This window comes from Carassius auratus, unplaced genomic scaffold, assembly GCF_003368295.1.
Source record: "Carassius auratus strain Wakin unplaced genomic scaffold, ASM336829v1 scaf_tig00000254, whole genome shotgun sequence".
Classification (NCBI taxonomy): Eukaryota; Metazoa; Chordata; class Actinopteri; order Cypriniformes; family Cyprinidae; genus Carassius; species Carassius auratus.
Genome location: NW_020523286.1, coordinates 834823 through 859639, shown reverse-complemented (window position 1 = coordinate 859639; position 24817 = coordinate 834823). Strand labels below are relative to the sequence as shown.

Sequence of the window (24817 nt, the reverse complement as noted above, 5' to 3'; positions counted from 1 at the left end):
AGAGACCGTAGATGTGCTAGGAGAGGTTAAGAAGTGTCCACATGACTTCACGTCCCAGCAAGGGAAGCAGACATGGCCTCGTGCACACTGCAGTCTTTCACTGGAGCTCAGTGCACCGCTGCAGACACACTGAGAAAGAGACGCTTGTTCGAGTACGCCATGAGCTTCCCTAGACGAACTGGACTCACATGAAAAAAAAAAATAAAATAAAAAAACTTAAAGAGGTCTCAAACTACCTTTGTCTCTGAGGTCTACTTATCACGTTTTCAAGATACATAAAATTTCTGCATGAAATAAAACAGGATAGAAAATAGCCTTTAGGTTCTAAATAGTTTTTTATTTATGTAGCATAATTGCACAAAGTTATGGTCAGACTATTCTGTTTTAGCTTCTAATTTAAATCAAAAACTGCTCATGCTGCATGTTTGTAGCAACCTTTATTTATTTATTTTAAACGTAGTGGTTGCCTTTAATTTTTATATGAAGAGATTTATTTAATTAGTATTATTTATCTGATTTGGAATTCGTTTCTAAAATTTCAATTTAGCTTTGTTATTTATTTCAGTTTTACATATAAATATGCAAAATTTTGTCTGAGAAATTATTAAAAGGACACAAATCGGTTTCAATATCTGTTCTGTTCAGGGGCATCGCTAGGAGTTCTGGGCCCTGTGCACTGAATTTGCTATGACCCACCTCAAAATCCTGTTCAGTTGCACAGGATTGTGGGATATCAAATGCAACAAAGGATATATCAAAGCTGCCTTCAAAAACTGATCAGGTGCAGGCATCTCGGTAGACAGGATGTGAAACGATCATGATTTTAGACATTCCTTGTTGCTGTCTGTGGAAGCAGAATTTTTCAGCTTTTCGACCTGACATATGAAACTGCTTTTGATAATGAGGTTCAGCTGGACTAGACACAAACAGGTCTGGTTACTGCCGACCCTTTTCAATTAAATCAACACTTAAAAAGAACCTAATAACAGCATAAAGTTGGTTAAAAGGTCTTACCGAGTAATGTGGGCACACTATGCCAAACATGAAGGAAATTCCAGAAATGATGAGGAAGATGATTGAAATACACCAGTCTGGAAAGGGTTACAAAGCTATTTCAAAGGCTCTTGGACCTAAAAAAACACCATAAAAGCCATCACCTCCAAATGGAAAGAACTCAGCACAACAGCGAACATTCCCAGAAGTGGCTGACCTTCCAAAATTCCTCCAAGAGCACAGCAACAACTCATCCAAGAAGCCACAAAGGACAGCATCGAAGGAACTGCAGGCCTCTCCTGCAACATTAAAGGTCACTGTTCAGGACTCCACTACCTGAAAGACACTGGCCAAGGCATCCATGAAAGAGTGGTGAAGCGAAAACCACTGCCAACAAAGAAGAATATTAAAGGGTCAATTGTTTATGGTTTTGTACTGTTCTCCGAGGTCCACTTATAATGTTTTCAAGATTTCTACATCAAAAAATGGATGCTTCTGATTTAGATTAAAATGCATAAATAATCATTACATATATCAGATGATCTGTAATGCAGACAAAGCAATAGTGCAGATTGGCTTCAATAAGTTGTTTTAAGGCTAACGAGAACATTTTGAGCTCTGAGACTTACAGAATGTTTTTATAGTACAATGACTTTTTAAATGTCAAAAGAGCAAGGGAATTTTGATTCTTCAGTTATTGACCCCTATAAGGATCATCAGAATTTTGCCACCATGATCCTTTCATAAATACAGTACACACAGACATTACAGACACACATTACACACTTTCTTAAGTTTACTGTTAGAATGCTAAGAAGAGGCATTCTCTAAAAATGATTTCAGAATTCATCACAGTGCATAAACAGAAGACCATCAAATTCACTTTCTCAGCAGACACTAGATCTCTCTCATCCCAGGAAACACCTTGCTGGATCAATGACCTGACTAAGTGACTGTTTATGGGCCTCTTCCATGCCCATCGATTTTAGTGCCATGGAGAGAAGATCTATTATAGTAATAATGGATGCCTGGTGCTATGATGCTCCTGTGCCAGCTAGAACAGACCTACAGTCAAAGGATGACACACAACCAGAGTTCATTTCTCTCTTCTTAGGCTGAAAGCTCAATCCTTCTCTTTCACATGGATTTATGCATCCATTTGTACAACGTCAGATGCTCATACTGTTCAGGGCAACACTGTACTGGCACCTACTGGCAGATAATGAAACTGCAATGAAAAGTGAATTTCCTTATACAGGCCAAAATAAATAAATACAAATTCCAGTAGTTTTATTGCATAAAAGTAGTGCATAAAAGCAACTCTCTTTTCTAATATGTATATCATGAGACAGCACGACACAGCATGCATAAAGTCTCACTAACAAGACTGCACAAGAGAAATAATATAATAATAATATTTTCTTAAGATGACCGTTAATTTAACAGTTTCAAATGACCTAAACAAAGTATTGCTGAATTTCATTTAAGACGACTGCTTAAAAACTCAAATCTTCACACATTTAATTAATAAATTTGTTTCATGTATTTATAACTTGATATCATGCTGCATACAGCAGGATGTCAAGTAAATAGCAAAAATAGCATCTTTCGTGTCCAGTGAAACTACTCAGAAATTCATACTTGTAGTATCTCGCAAGTTGTCCAGCAGAGAGAGCTGTACTTATGTATCACAGCAGAGCTAAATGACTTTCTTATCTGTGTGATGCAGCAATACACCTGGAGCTTCCGGGGATGCCCTATATAACATTCATTCAGAGCACACTGTACAGACTCACACTGCCGTAACTGCCAAGCGCTGCACTGTCTGTGCATGACCACGGAGTATGTGGATGGATTCTCTGAGATACATGAATGCAAGATTCAGAAGAACATTCTGTTTTGAGAGCATGTGGAAAATAAATGCAACTTTAATAATAAATGACAACAATACTGTACTCCGATACCAAATGACTGATTTCAGTCAGTTCATTATTTCTTCTTAGCTCATTTTTCAAATACTGTATATTATTGTTAATAATGTCCTGAGTTTTACTATCAGTTCAAGCCTGAAAGGGGAACAGAGTCGCGTGACAGACACAATGATGCTTGTATGTGTTTGCAGTACACAAGCTACTGACGGTTAAGACAGCTGACTCCACTGTGTGACCATCTCTCTCTCACACATGCGCAAAACTATGCATTTGAACATACAATAGTAAATACTTAAACTAATATGAAAACATACTTAGCCGATTCAGAAGCACCAGACTGTCATTGCAAAGTCAGAATTACCTCTTCTCCTAGTTTCACGAAACGGTCCGCCATTAAATGCATCGCTCTTCCGTTGTAATTTGTGAGCAATCTTAAAGATTCCTAAATGCATCTACTTTTAGAAGGCCAAATAAAGTGCTTTCACCTAGATACACACAGCATCTCCCTGACATGGCTGCTTCAACACTAGCTGTGTTTACCGAAACCATGGCTTTTTTCTTTTTGCGAACATTTAGGCGGCATTACGCAAATATTTCCACACAGTGACGTAGACATGTGGGGGAGTGTTTGAATGGGTTGTTTTAGGGGGACGTGTCAGAGTCTTAACTTTGATAAAGAATATCTCTTTGGATTTGAGACTTCAGTCTTCGCAACTTTACAGATCTTCTTTATGCACCAAGAGCTTGTAACACTCCAAAGAGAAAGGAAAAGCAAAACTTGAAAACATCTTTGTCTTATAACAGTCTATAAGTGTGTTCCAGCTTTCCCTCTCTAAATTCAATAATCTCTTTGCTCTATTTTGAAGGACATGAAACAATCAAATTCTAAGAAAGAGAGAGTTAATAAGTTTGATGGGTTCAGGAGAGTCTAAGACAAGATACAGGCAAGTGTAAAAAACAAGCGAGTATTCAGGGAAGACACATCATGCTGGACTGTCCATCACAGAAACCAGCCAGTAGGTTTTGGCTCTCGTGTAAGTGTCATCTTAATGAATCATTCAGTAAAAGCAGGCTCTTCAGCTCAGCAAGAGAACTGGGCATTAAGTAAAGGCTATCTGTCAGCCGCAGACACTGTCTGTCTATCCTATTTTCAGTTAGCCCGTTACTCTCTGAAGGCCATCCAGTTTTCTCCTCACCTACTGTCACTTTTCTCCCTGGGAAGCCTTCCAAAATAAAATGACAACATTACTTCCACAGCTCTGAAGACTTGGAGCACTGTTCTTCTAGCATTCTGATAACTTGATGAAGATAAACACACACACACCAACTGTTCATCTTATGAATTTAAGAGACACATACATTTGTCCCCTATGAAAGATTGTTCCTGCCACAGGGAGAGAAAAGGTAATTTTGACTTTATATCTCAGAATTCTGACTTTTTTCCTTTTAATTAAAAAAAAAAAAAAAAAGTCATAATTGTTAGATGTGAAGTGAGAATTATGAGAAATAGGCTTTGTTTATTTATTTGGTTTATTCCATGGTGGAAACAATAAAACATAATTGTGAGATAGAAACTCTGTAGTGGAAACAAGCCTCTAGCCCCTTCTGCGATCCATCCCTCATTTTTATTTATCAATTATATATAGACTCAAATGCCAGTAAATGCTAATAAATATCCAGAAAGTGCACAAATTTACTACCACCATGAGTATGACCCAAATCTTTAAAGTTAATCATTTTTCTGTCACAATATTTCTGTTACTCTCGGAACCCAGGGAAACACAGGAGACAAGAGATCCAAACGCAGTGTGGTTTAATGGGTAATCCAAATCAGAATCCAACAAGCAGGGGTCAAAACCAGAAATCAATCCAAACAAGCAAACAATAGGGATAGGTACAGGAACAGGAACTGGAAAGTCGGAAGACGAGGAAACTGGGTGACGGAATGAAAGGACTCTATGAAGACAAACAGAAAAAGACTGGTTAATATAGACAGGGTAATGACAATCAAGTGAAGGCACCTGAGTTCAATTAACAGGAGTGCAATTACTGTTATGGAGGGACAAGGCTTTGTAGGAATTGTAGTGCCTACGGTGAGGTGCCTATGGGGAAGTGAGACCACTAGTGGAGACTCAGGGAAACAGAGACCAGACAGGGTGACAATTTCAAGTTCTTTTCATCTCCTCCAAAAACCTGTTCCATTTGGTAAAAAGATCAAATAATGCTGTTTAGTATTGAGTTTAAATAACAGATGACAGCAGCTGTGGAAAACAATAAATGCAAATATCACACATATGGAATATCTCTCGTTCCCTGCAACTCAAATTATATATGAAATGCAAGTAAATGCTAACTAATCTCAAACTGTAATTTTCAGAAAGTTCACAAATTTATGATGCATATATTTAAAGATAGTCGTTTTCACATAGCATATTTTTTGGTGCACAATATTTCCAAAGAACATCAAGTTCTTTTCATCCTCTCTAAGCATCTGTTCCATTCGGTAAAACATCAAATAATGCAAGCAAAATGTTTTGAATTACTGTGGCAGATACAGTAGACAACAGCAGCGAAGCAGTGAAAACTCCAAGCAATCACAACAGAATGTCAGATTGTTTTATTTTTCAAAAGAGTGAAGATGACATCAGTGCTGAGTAAGTGGCTCCAATGGTCACTCCAACAAATAAACAGAATAAGCTTCTGCACTGAGCATATGTCAACAGGCATTCTGCAGCCAACAAACCCATTCAATTAATGAAGCATTTGCCATTTTTTTTACCAGGAAACAGCACATCTCAAACAACAAAGTGCTTTGCTGGCAATTAGATGGGCAGTTTAATTTCTTAAAATGCCAATGCTATAAAGCAGTGTGTTTGTTTGCCAGCCTCTAGATTAAAATGCCTAACTAAATCTTCCACTTAAAAGTGAACTGAACATCTCTCAGGGTGAAGGAGAAAGGGACGAGACCTTTGCTCCTTAGCTCTTTATTAAAGACTTGGCTTATTTAAAATCACTACAGCTAAGCAGAATGTGATCTGCAAACTAAATATTGAAAATTAAATGCTACCAATAATAATAGACTGCAATCCCATCTGCTCACTCTACTAATGCCGCAGACAGAGACGACATGAATGCGGACTTAATTTTTCTCTGCAATTGTAAAGAGCTGAAGAAATGAAGTGCAAATGGCATAGCTTACGCTAATGACATTACGGTGGGGATCCGCAATGAGCCAAGCTGCTAACTGAGATTGGCAGCACATCACTGCTAGAAGCCATGAATACAGATGAAGAAGCTTCTGAACCGCACACTTCATAATCAAGAACATAATAAACATGCTCTAATAGATTGTGTCGGTATGCAAATTGAAACAGTAAATGACTTTGGTTGATTTTTAAGGACTTCTCATCCAAATTTATAAACTGGCTTAGTTTTTAGAGAAAGATATCACAAGGAAAATATATTACCTTTATCTGGGGGAAAAACTGCATTTCAAAATATTCATTGGAAAACTACAGTAGATAAAAACTAGAAAAATGAATGAAAAAAAAAAGTTCAAATTCAAAAAGTGTGGGGTCAAAAGAGTTTTTAAAGAAAACCCTCTTATGCTCACAAAGGCTTTTCAAAATAAGAAATACAGTAAAAACAGCGATATTGCAAAATATACTAATTTAAAATAACTTTACATATTTTAAATGTAATGTATTCCTGTTATGGGAGAGCTGAATCTTCAGCAGTCATTACTTCAGTCTTCGGTGTCACATGATCCTTTAGAAATCATTCTAATACATAAAAAAATATTTCTTACTGACCAAAATTTTTGGTATGTATAAAGATATGATTTACAGAGCCAGTGCCAGTGTCAGTGCGGCTCCTGCCAATTCTTTCAGGGGGGGCAAATGTTTGCTCAATTAATGAGGATAGGTCACCCATTCAATTGATAAATTAACGGCTAGTTAAAGATTGTAAAGGGAACTGAACTACTATAGTATTAAAAATAAACTGACATTAGAAATCAATCTCTTGCTCTCCTTATGTTTTTCTATATGCATGTTAACACAATTCAGCAGCAAATGAAGACTGACGCCAGGATGTGGTTTTTCCCCAAAAAAACATTTACTTCGATTTCAGTTTAATAAGAAATAATCGAAGTCTCATAAATCACTGTTTACACAACTCACTTAAGTTATATTACACTACTCATTTATATCACATTACACTGCTTCCCTAATATCCATATGCATCTTTCCTCTTTCATGTTTTTTCACCATCTCCGAGAGATGATGCATTTCGGTGACACCTGTAGTTGTCTATGCGATGTCCGTCATGCTCTCGCGATGGAACAAAATACAGCATTAAATTAGCAAAATACCTTTACATTTGATAAAGATATTTAAGTAGTTTTTTCTTGTTGGTAAAATTCAAACTCATTGAGATTGCCTTGCAGTGCCTGTAGTTAGAAAAAAAAAATCTTTTAATGGAAGTCTATGAGAGCACCCACAGAAATCGCCCCAAAAAGGGGCGGTACTAACCGATGAGCCAGAGAGAGACATGCACTGCTCTTGTCATATTATCACAACTATGCAGTGTTCTTAACCACATAATGCATATTTTAGGTTTCAGACATTTAAATACACTAGAACTAGTAAAACAATACATTTAGAGTTTGAAAAATACACACATATGTCTATGGAAGCAACAATAATCCATTCAAATTTAATTTGCAGATGTGCTTTATTCATATCAGATACACATAGTTTAAGTCACTATAAATTTCACTCCATTCTTCACCCAGTTCAGCGGCCACTTATTACTTGTATTTCGTAAGAAAAAGAAGAATTCACGTGCTGTAAATCCAACTGACAGGTCTTTCTGCACTGCAGCGCAAACAAACATGGTGGCGCCCATCTCACATAACAAATCACACTCAAGATCATTTATAAAGATTTTTAAATGAGAAAACACACTAATTTAGATCTATCTGTGAATCGGAATATCAGATTGTTCATGACATTATATGCTAGTTTGTGCACAGAACACGGCGCACAAGTCCTCAATTGAGTTTTTAGGCGTGTTGTGTTTGAATGCTTTAAACTGTTGTGAATGTTTAAATTGGCAAAGCTTAAGTGCAAATGATAAGCTTTCATGACCAGCAGTGCGGCAGTGGGCCGTCAACTGTCCCAAGCATAGGGGCCCTCAGTCATGGGCCCCTATAAAGCCCCTTTCACACTGCCATTCCGGCAAATACACGGGTAAAGTGTTCTGGATATTGTTCCCGGGTCGCTAGATTTTGCACTTTCACACTGCAAGTGATTACCCGGGATATGTGCGTGCTTTCACACACAACCCGTTAAGATACCGTAACGACATGTGAAATCAGGGTGTGACGTGTAATGTATGAGTCGAAGACGTTAGGCACGTTATACTTTCACTGAAGCAAGCGAACGATCTCGGCATCGGCGCGAAAAGTGAGAAACTAACTGATCTCTGTTTCATTACAGTTTGCACATATTTTTCCATCGCAAATGTTGATCTTCCTTCAAAACAGCCGGTAAAAGAGTCGCGCAATAATGTGCGTCATCACTGCGACATGCCATTAGATCTGGCTTTTGTTCACACAGCGCTCGTCCCGGGTTGAACCCGGCAATGTTACTAGGTCCCCGACCCGGGTTCAATGTCGGGTTCAATCCCGGGATGTGTTTGCTTTCACACAGAAGGCGACCCGGCAATTTTCCGGCAATATGCCGGGTCCGACGTGCAGTGTGAAAGGGGCTTAATAGTCACCACTTTTCACCCCAGTATGGATGGCCCTTGGTCTGAATTAGAATTTAATGCTGGTTCTTAGTTAGCCACTACAGTATTCCGTTTAGAGTCATGTAGAGATTTATAGTTTTAATGATTGCTCTGATGGACATGCGCAAGGTTTCTAAAACAATAAACAATAAAACAATTACAAACTGAATAACTGAAATGTTCTTCATGTCACAATAAAGTAAACAACATAGCTCACCCTTATGAAAGGAAAATATATTTACCAATATATTTCTTAAAATATATTGTGATATATTGTCATATATTATTTTCCCTTTTTATTTTCTAATATTTAATATATTTGAATACATTTAATAATATATTGATGATACATATATTATATTATATATTGCAAAATATACAAATCATTGCCGCTTTTAATATTTTCCAATATATTGCAATATATTTTTGTTCCATAAGGGCAGCATTATAAAGTATCCTTTTTTGCTAATACAAGTTATAATAGCCGTCATCTTACACATTAAGGGATCAATCAATCAATCACACGTTACAGTGTGCAACTCATATACAGTAATCAGTTTGCGGTAATCGAAATGAATTAAACTGGTAAACAGTGTCTGCTACAAATACAAACACAATTCAACAATTTATCAATGCAAATAACACTAAACGTACTTTGTCCATCACTCATGATACAACGTCTTTATAATGAAAGCAATCAAGCAAAGTCTCCAGTCAGAATGGCTGATGCAACACTAGAGCGCAATCCTCGTGATCAGTTTTACTATGTCCGTATCCTGGTAATTTGTGTAACTCTGAAAAAAGCAAAGGTTGTGCTTTAAAACAAGCACAAAACAACTAAATCAATATTCCATCAACAAACAGCAAGTTAATCTTGCCGTTAAGCCAATTCCTGTTCAATCTAGAGGCTCAGATCTACTAAAAGTAGTGTTTATAGCTGAGATGCATTCTCCACGTTTGATTTTTTCCCTTTGTGTTACCCCTGCTATAGTTTATTCTCCAAACAGAGAAAATATCAGCAATCATCAACCAACAAATCAAAATGTTAGTTCCTGAAATAAATGTTAGGTTTCCTTTAGAAAACGACATTTTCACTAAATAAAATGACATATTATGCCAAATAAGTTTTTCAGAGATTATATAAGGTTCAAAAAAGGTTAGATGAGTTAAAAAAAGAAGTCTTCCAATTATAAGACAATTATGGTATGCTGAAAATCTGAATAAGCAATTAGCAAGTAACTGTGAATGTGAATGTGTTTAAATCCCCTTTTATAACAAACAGCTACAATATTTCAACTAGCAGCCTCTACAGCAGTTTTCTTATCAGACACTGATTTATAGAGCTCCCCTTACGAAAATTAACCATGGTTTTACTACAAATAAAACCAAAAAACCATGGTTACTGTAGTTAAACCATGGTAACCACAAATTAACCATGGTTTTGCTATATTAACCATAGTTTAACCATGGTATTTGTAGTAAATCTGTGGTTTTACAAATGGCAGTCAATAAGCCAAAAAACCATGGGTTACTACAGTTTTACTATAATAAAACCATGGTTATTTTTCGTAAGGGTCATTCCAGATGTTAAACATCTAGCAGACACAGGCAAGGTGCCATACAACACTTATCAAAGGAAGAGCAAGTGTTCTCAGAAAGCACCATAAATTACTGCAGTTCAGAGAAACCAATGTACTGTATGGCCTGGGAGGAACGATAATCATGTTAACCATAATCCTGCTGGACACTTGCATACAGTACGTCCATTTTTCTAAGTTAAAGTGCTAATGTCTGGGATTTATAAACTACATAATCACAAGAGTCATTTAAGGCTATAATATGTGTGTGCTGTTATTTCATTCAAAAGCGTTCCTACCAGGTTCCAGCCTACCACTTCAGGTCCCTCTGGAGAGATCCAGCAGCCAATTAGGAGAAACCCTGAGGCAGCTTTATGCATCTCATGCGGGATCCAGGGTGACAGATCTGTTCCTGCTTAAAGCTCAGTTACTGCAAACTCATACACCACCAAAAGCAGCAATATTCATCCAGATGTCCTAACAGAGAGAATCTGAGGTCTTGTCTCTTAGATGAGCGTACAAACATGGCAGAGTGCTGAGTGGCAGACAAGCCTTTTATCTGATGACATGCTGAGCAGTCAAAAGGGACATGGCCAGGTTTTCTTCTCATGGAAATATGCCAGTATATATATATATATATATATATATATATATATATATATATATATACACACTCATGGTAAGGTCAAAATTTGCTGTAAAGAACATGAAAGTATGGATCCATCCTGCCTTGTCTCAATGGTTTAGGCTGGTGGTGGTGGTTTAATGGTGTGGGGTATATTTTCTTGGCACACTTTTGGCCCCTTGGAACCAAATGAGCATCGTTTAAATGCCACCGCCTACCTGAGTATTGTTGCTGACCATGTCTATCCATTTATGACTACAGTGTAACCATCTTCTGATGGCTACTTCCAGCAGGATAATGCACCATGTCACAAAGCTCAAATCATCTCAGACTGGTTTCTTGAACATGAGAATGAGTTCACTTCACTCGGATGGCCTCCACAGTCAACGGATCTCAATCCAATAGAGCAGCTTTGGGATGTGTTGGAACGGGAGATTTGCATCATGGATGTGCAGCCGACAAATTTGCAACAACTCCGTGAAGCTATCATGTCAATATGTACAGTACCAAAATATATGGGGAATATTTCCAACACCAAAAATGAAAATTTGGTGTTCATCTGCTTACCCCCATCCAAGATGTGGGTGAAATTTGTTATTTCAGTAGAACACAAACTGAGATTTTTGGCTCAAACCATTGCAGTCTATCAGTCTTATATTGTAAGTGGATGAGAATCATGGCTAAAACATACAATAATAATAAAAAAAGCTACAGGGTTTAATTTGGTTTTATTTGTCTAGGTTTTTTTTTTTTATGTTTTAGCCATGATTCCCATGCACTTACATTATAAGACTGATAGCAAAGACTGCAAAGGTTTGATCTATATATATACTCACTGGCACACACACACACACACACATATATTTTTTTATTTTTTTTTTTTAATGGCCAAGGTCTTGGTAGCTAGTGGTAAAGTGATTACTTGGTAATGGCCAACACTGGAGACCTCCTATTGATTTATGTCATTGGAAATTTGACTCTCCATTGACCAGATTTCCCATTATGAATAGATACTATAAAAACACCTTAAGTCTATTGTGCATACATATTTACTGAAAACAACATGAATACAAGGACCCCATCTGTGGAGGTCAAACTCAGAAATTGGACAAATGCCTCGGTTTGTTCTGTTCTGACACATCATTCCCACAAGTTTAGGGAACATTTACAATTGATCAACAGAATGTGAAAGATCTCAATCCCTCAAAGGCAGTCACAGTTCTGTGTTCATGTATTTTAACCTTAAAAGGTGATTTTTAAATTATGCTTTCTGGGATAATAGCTCAATCAAAAAAGTCCCAACAGAGATATGTGAACCAACCTTTGGCCTTTCACTTGAAGGTGTCACATAACTTTGTCTGTCATAATCATTATAATCATTTTTAGCAACCAATTCTTATCAACCTGACGGTGAGGGTGATATCACCAAGTACAACATCTTCCTGCATCAACATGCTTTTTGATCCTGGAGCAACATCCTAATCAACCAGTCAGAATCAGAAAATATCACTTTTAGGCTTACAATCATGGTTACGTGCTACACCCTTCATGCGTCCAAAATAATTTCTTACAGGAAACTTAAGTGAAACTGAAAATAATTTTAGTACTGATTGATCATCGAACTGATTAAATATATGATATACGATATACAATATACAAAATACAATATATGATTTGACAACTTGCCATGTTAATGACTAATTTAATTTAAACACTGCTTCATAATGAATTAATTATTCATGCACTTAAAATAGTTTTGCCATTTATTTGCTCTTTGAAGTATCATTTCTAAAAGAAAATGAGTGAAAAAAGAAAATTATCAGGCACACAAGGCAGGAAGTTTTTGCTTGAGTTAACTAATTTAATTTTACTTTATTTTCTTTACAATAAATTTAAGCTTCTGTAATTTTGTTTTCATTTTAATTACATCACTGCTTGCTTTTAAGTCACCAAAAATGGTCTAAATGTCTTTTGAAAAAGACCATGACTAGGACTATAATTTAGCATTCATAAAATGAAATAATTAAGTTTAAGTATGTACATTTTCACTTAATGCAAAAAATTGAAATGAAAGATATGGGTATGCTAACAAGACTAACTAGCTAGCTAGCTGACTAACATCTACAAATAAATTACAAAATGTAGCCTATATTTTGTTGTCTGTTGAAATTAACAAATTCACTCATCAAATTCACTTCAACAGCTCCATTTATTTATTAACAATTTATTTACTACTTATCTATGCTAATAATTATCAGTATTTATGTTATGTTATATTTTAAAAAAAAATTTGTCTAGGGCACCAACAGAGTCTGAGCCGGCCCTGGTCTGCACCTTGATCCACCGAACATACTGTATTAACCTCAATATGAATACAAGCACAGTGTGAAAATTGGGGAAGAAAAGACTACATAAAACAGTTTTCCAATATTCAATTAAACCCATTGCCAACATGTCTTTTAAGTCCATAATCCATATCAGAAACCCCACTGCTGTTGAAAATAACAGCACTGATCCTTTACTATGAGGTTCACCAGGCTCCAAACCAGCAGATCTAACACAACCAGCCCCCCGGTGTTATCTTTCCCCTCTGGAGCCATATGAAATGGGGATAAAAAAAAGTGTAAAGTACAATCATAACACAACAGATCACACTATGTGTCCTTATTATACACCATACACGTATTTCCACATCCATTGTCAGTCTTAGATAGCACACCCAGTCTATTCTCTGGACATCAGATGCCTACTTCATACAAAACAGCACGAGCTACAGTTTTCACAAAATGTTTTACACAACTGTTCAACACTGATAATATCAAGAAAATCAGCAAGAAGATCAGCAAGAAGATCAGCAAATCAACACATTATAATGATTCCTGAAGGATCATATGACACTGTAACGGCTGCAAAAAGAAAAAAAATGTTTCTTTTTTTTCCCCACCACAGGAATAGCCAACATTGTTTTTTAAATAGTGCTGTCAAATTAGAAATCACGATTAATTGCATCCAAAATAAAAGTTTTGTTTACAAAATAAATGTTTGTGTATTGTGTATATTTGTTTTTTATTTTCAATTGCAATAATAATTCACAATAATTGTGTTTTTTTGATCAAATAAATGCACTTTTAAACAGTTGAGCATATTTTGCTTTGTTTCCATAGTTATGGATGAAACAATTGAGAAATTCTGGTCGAAACTGCTAGGAATTTTATGTTGCTGCAATAATGTTTTTGTTCAAAAAAGAAAATGATGACCTACATGCAATACACAGCATTTCACTCCTTCAAATTCTCATCTTCAGACTTGAAAGAACTGCAGTTCACATGAGGTATGACATCAGACTACCGCTGATGAGCCACACTGTTTAAGATGCTGTGCTGCTGTTGAGGCCGGATCAGAATCACAGCTGAGCGCAACAGGCGGAGAAGCAGATGTGCTACACCATGTGATATCCACTTTCACCACAGAAATAGTAACTAAAGATGCAGCCTCTATCTTATGTACCAAGAGTGTGGACATCTCACATATGTGTCTGTCTTTTTCACTAAATCATATAAAGTTACAACAAATTTAGCCATCTTTTCAACACAGGGTATTGTAACACACTGTAACACACAAAAGACAGGGTCTTTACAACACACTATCGATTCTGCTACAATCTTCAGCCTATGAATATCCGAGGGACAAGGATTATGAGGAATATGTCAGAGATTAATTTCTAAATGGTAAGCAAACAGAAGAGCAGAGGGATGTAATCTACACTGACCCTGAGTGAGATTGAATTCTGTCACTGCTGAACTCTGAATAAAAAGAATTACTACTTATAACTAAATAAATTTCTTGACTGTGATGAATCATACCAAGGGGGAAAAGAGAAGAGTATATTGAAGTCATGCTAAGTAAGTCAAATTATGCCTTAGATGATTGACCATGGCAATTTCACAGCAATCTTATTCCTTCAAATATATATATTAAAAAAAAATATATATATATTTTAAATATTTGTAGAAGTATTCAATATTTTCATGACATTTTAGATTTTTTTAATTTTTTTTGACATTATATATGTAAAATGATATATTTGACAATTAAGTTATCACATAAGTATCAGACAATAAACCTACTTTGCAAAAAAATAATTTAAGAGTAATTAATTATTATGAATCATGATTAACATATAATTACATATTTTATAAATTTGATAAACAACATTTTATTTATACATTTTGTTATTGTTTTAATGTTATTATTTAACATGTTAATTTTTAAATAAGATGTTTTATATGTAAAACTGTATTTTTGATAATGAAGACATTCAGACATTCATGCAAATTAAAGCTGATTTGAACCCTTTTCTTAGTAAATTAAAGTACTTAATTTATGATCTTTACACAGTAATTGAACTAAACTAAATCAATTCTTTAGCTTTACAGCAGCACTGATCTCTGAATCACATTTGTCCTGTTTATCTCTACTTTGAAACACTCTGTATTTTATAAATAAAGGTGACTTGTCTTGACTACTCAACCTTTTTTCGTGTGACTTGTAGCAATCCTCAAGTCTAAAGCTTGAACATAAGAGCAAAAGAAAACAATACACTGCCCTTGATCCACATGCAGTCTCCAAATCCGTCTCACAGTACTCTGCTCCACACAACAGCTTGATGTGTGTATCTTTGTCTTAAGAGTATTTGTATGTAGATATAATGTACTATAGATTCAGTATCCACAAAGCAACATCCCTCAAGGGACAACAATAACAAATACAGAACTACTGACATGCACCATATAGACTTTACTTTTTAATATTCAGGCAAATGGAAAGCAACCCACAGACACTACAATTTTCCTTCATTCTTTCAGTTGAGATGGTTTTGGGAATGGAAAAAGACAGATATAAGTGTGTGCCTTCTTCCCTATGAAATACCGCTGACATTGCAAGCAAAAGGGAGCTTCTGCTCTGTGTGTAGTGACAGAGATGAGAGGAATAGTCTAGCATCAAACAGAATAGCTCAGAAAGGACCAAGCACTCACCATGGGCTTAATATCTCCATGAAAGCAAAGAAATTCAGAAATCTTTAAAAAGATTACTTCAAAAAACTTGTTCAACAGAAGTAGTGTGCTTGTTGACTGACAGCAACAAAAATCTACTTTGCACTTACACTCAAAAAGTGTAAAAAAAAGAAGAAAAAAAAAGAAAGTGTTTTAGCTATTACACTGCTACCTGATTTGAGTTCAAATAAATATTTTATTCAAAAATATAAATATTCTGTCATCATTTAGTCACCTTCATGTCATTCCAAACCCTGGAGCTTACCACGTTTAAAAAAGGATTCCAAAAAAAGTATCGCCTGTAAGTTTTATGTAAGAAACAGGGAAGGTTTATATCACTATCCACTGAAAATATGGACATTTGCTGCTGTCAAGATCATAAGAGTTATGCTCTTTTCAATGTTGGTCCAGTTCACATAAATTATTTGTTCCCCATTGTGACTTATCAGGTTCTGGAGATGCTCCAGCCACAGTGGTTCTAAAGTAAACAGCTCACTGGAGAAGAAGATTAACAGTAACTAATTTACTTTTCTCCCTGTTCCTCATAGAAAGTCTGTTGATCATTTATGAGACTTGAAATATAGCACAGTACATTGCTTTTTCAATTCTTTTTTATTTTGGAGAAAGACAGCCCCAGTCCTCACTCAGTTTCAGCAACCAGGAGATTTATCAGAAAATTAACCTTTTGTATTCCGCATAAAAATAAGTTTTCCATAGGACAAAGATGAGTAATAATGACAAACAAAAAAAATGGTGCAACCCAATAGTAGGATGATGATAGACTATATTAAATAATATTTTATTGGTCCCTCTTTATACAAGGTGTATTTTCCTATGAACTATAGTAGTGCTGCAACAACGCGTCGACGTCATCGATTACGTCGACTACAAAAATACATCGACGTGCGTGAAATGCTTCGACGCGTCACACTGTTTGTTTACATCTCGCGTATTGGCATACTTTGTTCCCGTCACAAAACCGATATGGTGGACCACGGCAGCACAACTGTGATGCGCGTGCGAGCACCTCAGAGGAAAACATCTTGGCGCTCTCCGGTTACAGTTTAACAGGTTACCGTGTGATCTGGTGACCAACTTCCTGGTTAAAATCTGCTATTCTTGCGCTTGCGGCATTCTGAAAAGTTGAGAAGTTTTTAACTCGATGTGGTGCGGACGCGCCTGGAAAAAAGAGTGCGTCGCGACCGTGCCGCTTCCATTATGAGCATGCTTGCTTACATTGCCTTGCCTTGCCTACATTGGAATTTACGTGATATGTGAACGGCCCCTTAAAAGACAGCGCGCCGTGAGACAACAGTCACAAACCACCAAGCTACCCCGAATCAGCTCCAGATCTCTGGAAATCAAGCTAAACCATAGCAGGACCCTGACTACATTTTATGGTTTGTGATGCTAAAGAACATTTCATGACGTCTCAGACAACTGTAAATTTATGGCTACTGTGGTTTAATTATAAACTCTACCATAAACTCATATTTACCATAGTAAAATCATTTTCTTTGCCTCTTTATTATTTTATACTGTAAAAACTTCAACCACATTGGTTGAAAATGAATAAAGGTTGAAATATTATATTAGAAGTTGTAAGTTACTTATATTTTTTTTGTAAAGTTCTCCAAAGGATTCATTAACTAATAAAAAAAGAACTATTTATATAAGAATTGTTTATTGTAATAAAAATAATCGTTAGATTAGTCGACTAATCGAAAAAATAATCGTTAGATTAGTCGACAGAAAAAATAATCGTTAGTTGCAGCTCTAAACTATAGGATACTTGCATCTAAAATTCATTGCTCCCTTTCAGTCGGTCACACTCAATGTCATGTTGGTAATGACCGACGAATTTGGATATCACTTAGAGACAGCAATCCACTTTGAGTTTAAACTAAACCAGCCAATGCAAGTTGGCAGCCAATGCAAGTGCGCTGAACGAGTTCAGCTCACTCTTTGAGAGTAGAACATCACCTATGAAGTGCCACTATGCATATCCCACAACATTAGGCAAAAAAAAAAAAAAAAACATTCAGAACAGGCACGAACAATAACGTGACAACTTTATCATCACATGCCAATGTGCACTGGCTCGTTTAGTTTACACTCAAAGTGGATCTAACCAAGATCCCAATTCGTCGGCCATTACTGACGTGACGTCTTCGTTCCCTCCTTCAGGGGACGAGGGTTTCATACATAACTGAGAAGTTGTTGAATTACTGAGTTCATGCTGTATTGGAGAAAAAACCTTAGCTAATACTGAGGTGGAATTACAGTTAAGGTTAGTTTTGTGGGAGGGTTAAGGTGTAGGGTCTACAGTGTAATTATTAATTAGACATAATAACATGAACGTAGGCTATAGTTTTAAAATAAGTAAAACGTAAAAACATACATGCACACAAAAAGTGCATTTTATCAACTTATTTAAGTATTACTAGCCTAAATACCACACTTAATATAAACCACTCAGAAATAGTGTAGGTTGTTTGAGAAACACTGCACGAGTCAACAAACGGCACAAGCATCTGAAATTCAGTGTTTATGTCATGCGTTCAAAATGAGACAATAATCACATTAAACCTACTGTAGCCTTAGGTATAGTCAACCCTCCTAACCCAAATTCATCTGCCATACCCTTTCATACATCCGCAATATTCCTATAAAACTGTCTGCGCACTCGAATTTAGACTCTCTCAAAACTAAAACAGCATTTTGGGCGCGTTTTCAAATCAGTAAACGCATCGGAAATCATTTAAAATATACACAGTCTATGTTAGCAGCTTACTATTTTAAACAGTATCATACGAGCCAAACTATAGCGCGAATAGGCTATACGAAAAGGAGGGATTCGTTATTATGTATTTCATCTTACAGATAAGCGCAAAACGAATCCAGTGCTCTTGCGTAAGCTGTAGTCCTCTGCCTTATTTTTTTCCATATCTCACGTCACATTACAGTAAAGCATAAAAAGCATGTCGGCTTACCTTGTTCTGTTTACTTTGGTTTACTTCTCGTTGTCACCAATGTGAAGTCCGGTGATGTGGGCGCACTCAGTTAACTAACGTTACAATGTGCGTTTAAACTGTAAGAACACAAGCAAGGTATGCCACACAGCGATGAACTGAATAAAACAGAGCTCTCCTTTTCCTCTCAGTACAACTGCAGGCTACTCCTCCTCAGATCGACGCCGAGGAGTCGGAGATATCTACACATGACAGCCTTGATCATACTGAAACTGTTGAATATACTTAAAGAGAGAGCAACACTGCATGGAGACATCTGTAACTGCAGTGACATAGTAGCCTAACTGCTTACTAAGGAATATGTGCAGTTGTATTCAGACGATGATTAATAAAGTAAGTGAAATATATATATATATTTCACTTACTTTATTAATATACTTGTGTATTGTATATCTATGTGTGTGTGTGTTTATATATATATAAGAAAGGCTATAGTCTGGATTCCTGGTGACAATTGCATCAATTTTACATGTAATTTAACTCGCTTCAGTCCACCATCTGACTATTTTGCATTATGAAAGCCCACATCCATTTTAATAACCCTCTTACAATTTTCCATGAAGGACCTGCATTCTGCAAAACAGCATAAAGTGGACAAGGTCAGAAACCCGTTCAAAACAAATTATACTCACAGATCAAATGTCTGAGCTGCTGTGATGTGTAAGCGCTGTGCTTGAGATTTTGGACACTGGGATTCAACCCTAGAGACGATCTACTAACTGTGTTTTTATGAAGCCATTGGTTGTAAACATCAGGATGCATACAGGGTTTTGTTTTAGGGTGAATTTCAAGAAGTGTACGAAAATGCAATGCTTGGTATTAGTGGATCTGTAAACAATAAATGATTTCCGTATCAGCGGCGTCTCCGTCACTGTGGGTTAAAAGAAAAAAGTACGATTATGGAGTCAATTGAACGGCTTATATATAGGCAAATAATTTACGTTTTGCAAAAGAAAATAAAGTTTTGCAAAGGAAAAATTAAAGTATTGAGGAAAATTTAATAGCTTTTTGCAAACAAAAATTAAGAATTGCAAAACATAAATGAAACAGCATGAAAGCAATGATTTTACAATACATATTTTCCATGGTCATATCTATTAAAGGGGGGGGGGGATGCTATTTCATGCATACTGAGTTTTTTACACTGTTAAAAGAGTTGGATTCCCATGCTAAACATGGACAAAGTTTCAAAAATTAAGTTGTACGTTTGAAGGAGTATTTTTGTTCCCAAAATACTCCTTCCGGTTTGTCACAAGTTTCGGAAAGTTTTTTTCGAGTATGGCTCTGTGTGACGTTAGATGGAGCGGAATTTCCTTATATGAGTCCTGAGGGCACTTCTCCCGGAAGAGCGGGCGCTCCCGTATAGCAGAGCACTGACATTCACTGATCAGAGCGATTCACTGATCAGAGCGAGAGTGTCGCGAAAAGTCACAAAAGAAGTGTGTTTTTGGTTGCCAGGGCAAGACAACCCTGCACAGATTACCAAAAAAAACAGCATTAAGGGACCAGTGGATGGAGTTTATTTTTACAGAGCATCAACGGAGTTGTTGCAAGTGTTTTTGTTTGTTCCCTGCATTTCAAAGATGCTTGTTCACAAGGCCCAGTTTGACGACGGATTTGCGTATCGTTTATTTCTTAAGGATGATGCAATCCGAAGGAAAAAGGGTCACGATCGTGTGTTGGAACCGCAGGCGGTGAGTAAAACTGCTTCAAATATCTCTGCCTCCTTGTTAGTGCATCCCCTCCCATGCCGGAGACCAGGGTTCGAGCCCCGCTCGGAGCGAGTCGTTGCTGCTGCTGCTTTCGTTCAGTTTCAGCCTCTGGATCTGATTCTGGATCATAAATAAACGGCTGAATCTGACTGTAAGCCATGGTTTGTTTGGGATGACGGGTTTTCCCTCACGGTAATGTCACAGCTTCCACATGCTCTCAACGCAAAAGCCTATTCGCGCTCGTGATTCTTTAGCTCCCCCCACACGTCACGCCTCCAGCCGGTCGTGTTTTTCCGGGAAAAATCGGTACAGACTATCTTTCTCTTATGAATATAACAAAACTAAAGACTTTTTGGATTTATGAAGGATGCAGTACTACTCTATATGTACTCAAGATTAACAGGATATTGAGTGAAAACGAGCATTTCACCCCCCCTTTAATTTATTTGCAACGCTGCTTTAATTTTGCGTGTCAGTCTAGTTTGAGCTTGCACTTCACTTTTCTGCACGTCTCTCTTTGTGGAGTCAATGGACAGGGCTGTGTACAACATGCCTCCCTGGAAGTGACGTCATTGGCCCGAAAATATGAAGAAGAATTATAAAGGACTATGCATATGCAGCCTACAAGATTTACATTACTGTATTAACAGAATTGAATTGATTGTGATGAACAGTAATAGTAAATAAATAGAAGCATAACTGCAGCAAACTATATTACACTAAATATTAAAACAGTGAATATTACACAGAATGTGAAGTATTACATTGCACTACAGTACAGGGTCCAGTTTAATAACAAAGGGTCCATGTGTCAGACACTTCACTATCTTGAGGCAACGAGTTAGTACCTTGAGGCCACGAGATAGTATCTTGAGGCCACGAGTTAGTATCTTGAGGCAACGAGATAGTACCTTGAGGCCACGAGTTAGTATCTTGAGGCCACGAGATAGTACCTTGAGGCCACGAGTTAGTATCTTGAGGCCACGAGATAGTATCTTGAGGCCACGAGTTAGTATCTTGAGGCCACGAGATAGTACCTTGAGGCCACGAGTTAGTATCTTGAGGCCACGAGTTAGTATCTTGAGGCCACGAGATAGTATCTTGAGGCCACGAGATAGTATCTTGAGGCCACGAGTTAGTATCTTGAGGCCACGAGATAGTATCTTGAGGCCACGAGTTAGTATCTTGAGGCCACGAGTTAGTATCTTGAGGCCACGAGATAGTATCTTGAGGCCACGAGATAGTATCTTGAGGCCACGAGTTAGTATCTTGAGGCCACGAGATAGTATCTTGAGGCCACGAGTTAGTATCTTGAGGCCACGAGTTAGTATCTTGAGGCCACGAGATAGTATCTTGAGGCCACGAGTTAGTATCTTGAGGCCACGAGATAGTATCTTGAGGCCACGAGTTAGTATCTTGAGGCCACGAGTTAGTATTTTGAGGCCACGAGTTAGTATCTTGAGGCCACGAGTTAGTATCTTGAGGCCACGAGATAGTATCTTGAGGCCACGAGTTAGTATCTTGAGGCCACGAGATAGTATCTTGAGGCCACGAGTTAGTATCTTGAGGCCACGAGATAGTATCTTGAGGCCACGAGTTAGTATCTTGAGGCCACGAGTTAGTATCTTGAGGCCACGAGATAGTATCTTGAGGCCACGAGTTAGTATCTTGAGGCCACGAGATAGTATCTTGAGGCCACGAGTTAGTATCTTGAGGCCACGAGATAGTATCCTGAGGCCACGAGTTAGTATCCTGAGGCCACGAGTAAGTATCTTGAGGCCACGAGTTAGTATCTTGAGGCCACGAGATAGTATCTTGAGGCCACGAGTTAGTATCCTGAGGCCACGAGTTAGTATCCTGAGGCCACGAGATAGTATCTTGAGGCCACGAGATAGTATCTTGAGGCCACAAGTTAGTATCTTGAGGCCACGAGTTAGTATCTTGAGGCCACGAGATAGTATCTTGAGGCCACGAGTTAGTATCTTGAGGCCACGAGATAGTATCTTGAGGCCACGAGTTAGTATCTTGAGGCCACGAGTAAGTATCTTGAGTAGAGATCGACCGATATGGGTTTTTCTATAGCCGATGCCGATGTTTAGAGGTCAGGGTCAGCCGATGGCCGATATGTGCTGCCGATTTTTAGGGCCGATATCTTGGAGTTTTCCCCTTGATTTGCATGCTAAAATGTCACACTAATAATAAGTGGATGCACAACACATTTTTTCTAAACCTATCATAATTTATTGAGCACTGACTTGAACCATCTCTTCATTCATCTTAATTTAGTGCACTAAAATTAATAAACTGACCAAGTATTAAATATATAAAACAGGTAATATATATATATATATATATATATATATATATATATATATCATTTACATAAAAGTTTTAGAGCATTTACATTTATCAAGTAGAATTTTTCAAGTTTGTTGGAACATAAATGTAAACTTAAATATACATTTAAATAAATACAATTTTAGAAATAAAAATCAATTAAACTGAAAAATATAAAAAAATAAATATATAAAAAATAAATAACAGTAGTGCTGCAAAGACACTAGCAACCAGCAACATTTGTGTTTGGTATAAATGACACAGAACACCTAAAGTGCATTCTAATTTCGAACTTACATCGCAGTTTGTTCATTATTAAAATAAAGTAGAGTCAACCAAACATTTAAAAAGTTACACTGGTCAGTTTAAATACACCCTATACCGGTCCTCTCTGCTGTTATGCAAAGGACGTTTTTGCTCATGTGAAGAGGATGATTTTTCCGTCTAGTTTACATTAAAAAAAAATATTATAGATTAACATTCAGGTACATTGCGAATATGGAAACATTTGGATATGTGCAGAACGAGACGTGAGCAATAACCTTCAAATACATCTAGTCAAACCCGCGCTCGCTCGTCCTCGTATGGACTTAGTGCACATGGCATAATATCTTCTTTTTAACATAATAATAAGGACTTCTCATCTCCCAGTCTGCTGTGATGAAGTAAGCAGTTTTCGTCACAGAGCTCTCCTTCCCCCTGGACGTCCACCCCTCTATCGTGAGCGCAACAGAGGATGCTCGGGATAGCTCATCCACAACTTTTTTCTTCTCCTGTTCATAAAGATCTTGCACAATCTTTTCACTCTAACCTCTTTCCTTCATCATTATATCTGACAGGGAAACCAAAATGCGCGGGGCGTTCAAGCTCCTCCGCTCGGCATTATCACTGAGTGTGGACTGAACATGCGCAACTTTTTTTTTTTTTTTTTTTCATAAATCAATCCGCGGGTCACGCGTATGCCGAACTGAAGATATTGATCTGAACGGATCACGGATCAATGATGATCCGTTGCACCACTACTATAGTGTAATTTGAAAACATTGCAGTTGCGTTTCAAAATACAACAACGAGCACCACGAAACCATTTAAAGAGGCGCATTCAGCGGTCTCCTTGACAGAAAACATTCAGCAAAGTAAAATGATCTCAAACGTATGGCGCGCTCTCTTCATTTTATCAAACGATCATAATCACATTTATTCATTTTACAGTCCTGCTACTAGCATTTTATTAATACTAAAACCCCTTTAATTCAGGTGAGAAAGCTTTTTTTCCAAGTGGCTTTTGCACATAATAATAATACCGCTGCAGGCGCATTTTGCAGCATTAAGGTTATTGCTTGACCGTTAATTTAAACGACGATCAATCATGGAAATTATCAAATATTGACATCCCTAAATACAAATGAGTTGGATGGAAAACTGGTTATTGTCTGCATCAAACCATGCTTCCGAACACATGTGATTCACCGTTCTGGGCAGCTCTCAGAGCGCGGTGCTGTCTGTGAGCGGGGCAGAGTAACGGAGCCCTCAATCACGCTGCAGTGTTTGTAAGAGCTGACAACTTCTCCACCCCATTTACAGAGTGAAATTCTCTGACTACCTTTATCTCGCAGGTCTGTTGTTGAATCTTCCAAAAGCTTCACATGCAGTGGCTGCAGCAGCACTTTCCACTGCGCCAATAACACGGGGCTGTCCGCCAACGTGCCTGACTTTAAATCGGCGCTACTAAACACGGATATCGGCCGATGCCGATATATTAA

The 24817-nt window shown here is 37.3% G+C and overlaps 1 protein-coding gene across 1 annotated transcript in view; it reads right to left on the bottom strand.

Annotated features, from left to right (window-relative positions):
* LOC113068885 (rap1 GTPase-activating protein 1-like) overlaps positions 1 to 19195 on the bottom strand; it is an 83370-nt gene extending 64175 nt beyond the window's left edge. The window contains exon 1 of the mRNA XM_026241785.1: positions 18967 to 19195. The gene's annotated coding sequence lies outside the window, so the exon portion shown is untranslated. The remainder of the gene's footprint in view (positions 1 to 18966) is intronic.
* Between the last annotated feature and the right edge of the window lie 5622 nt (positions 19196 to 24817).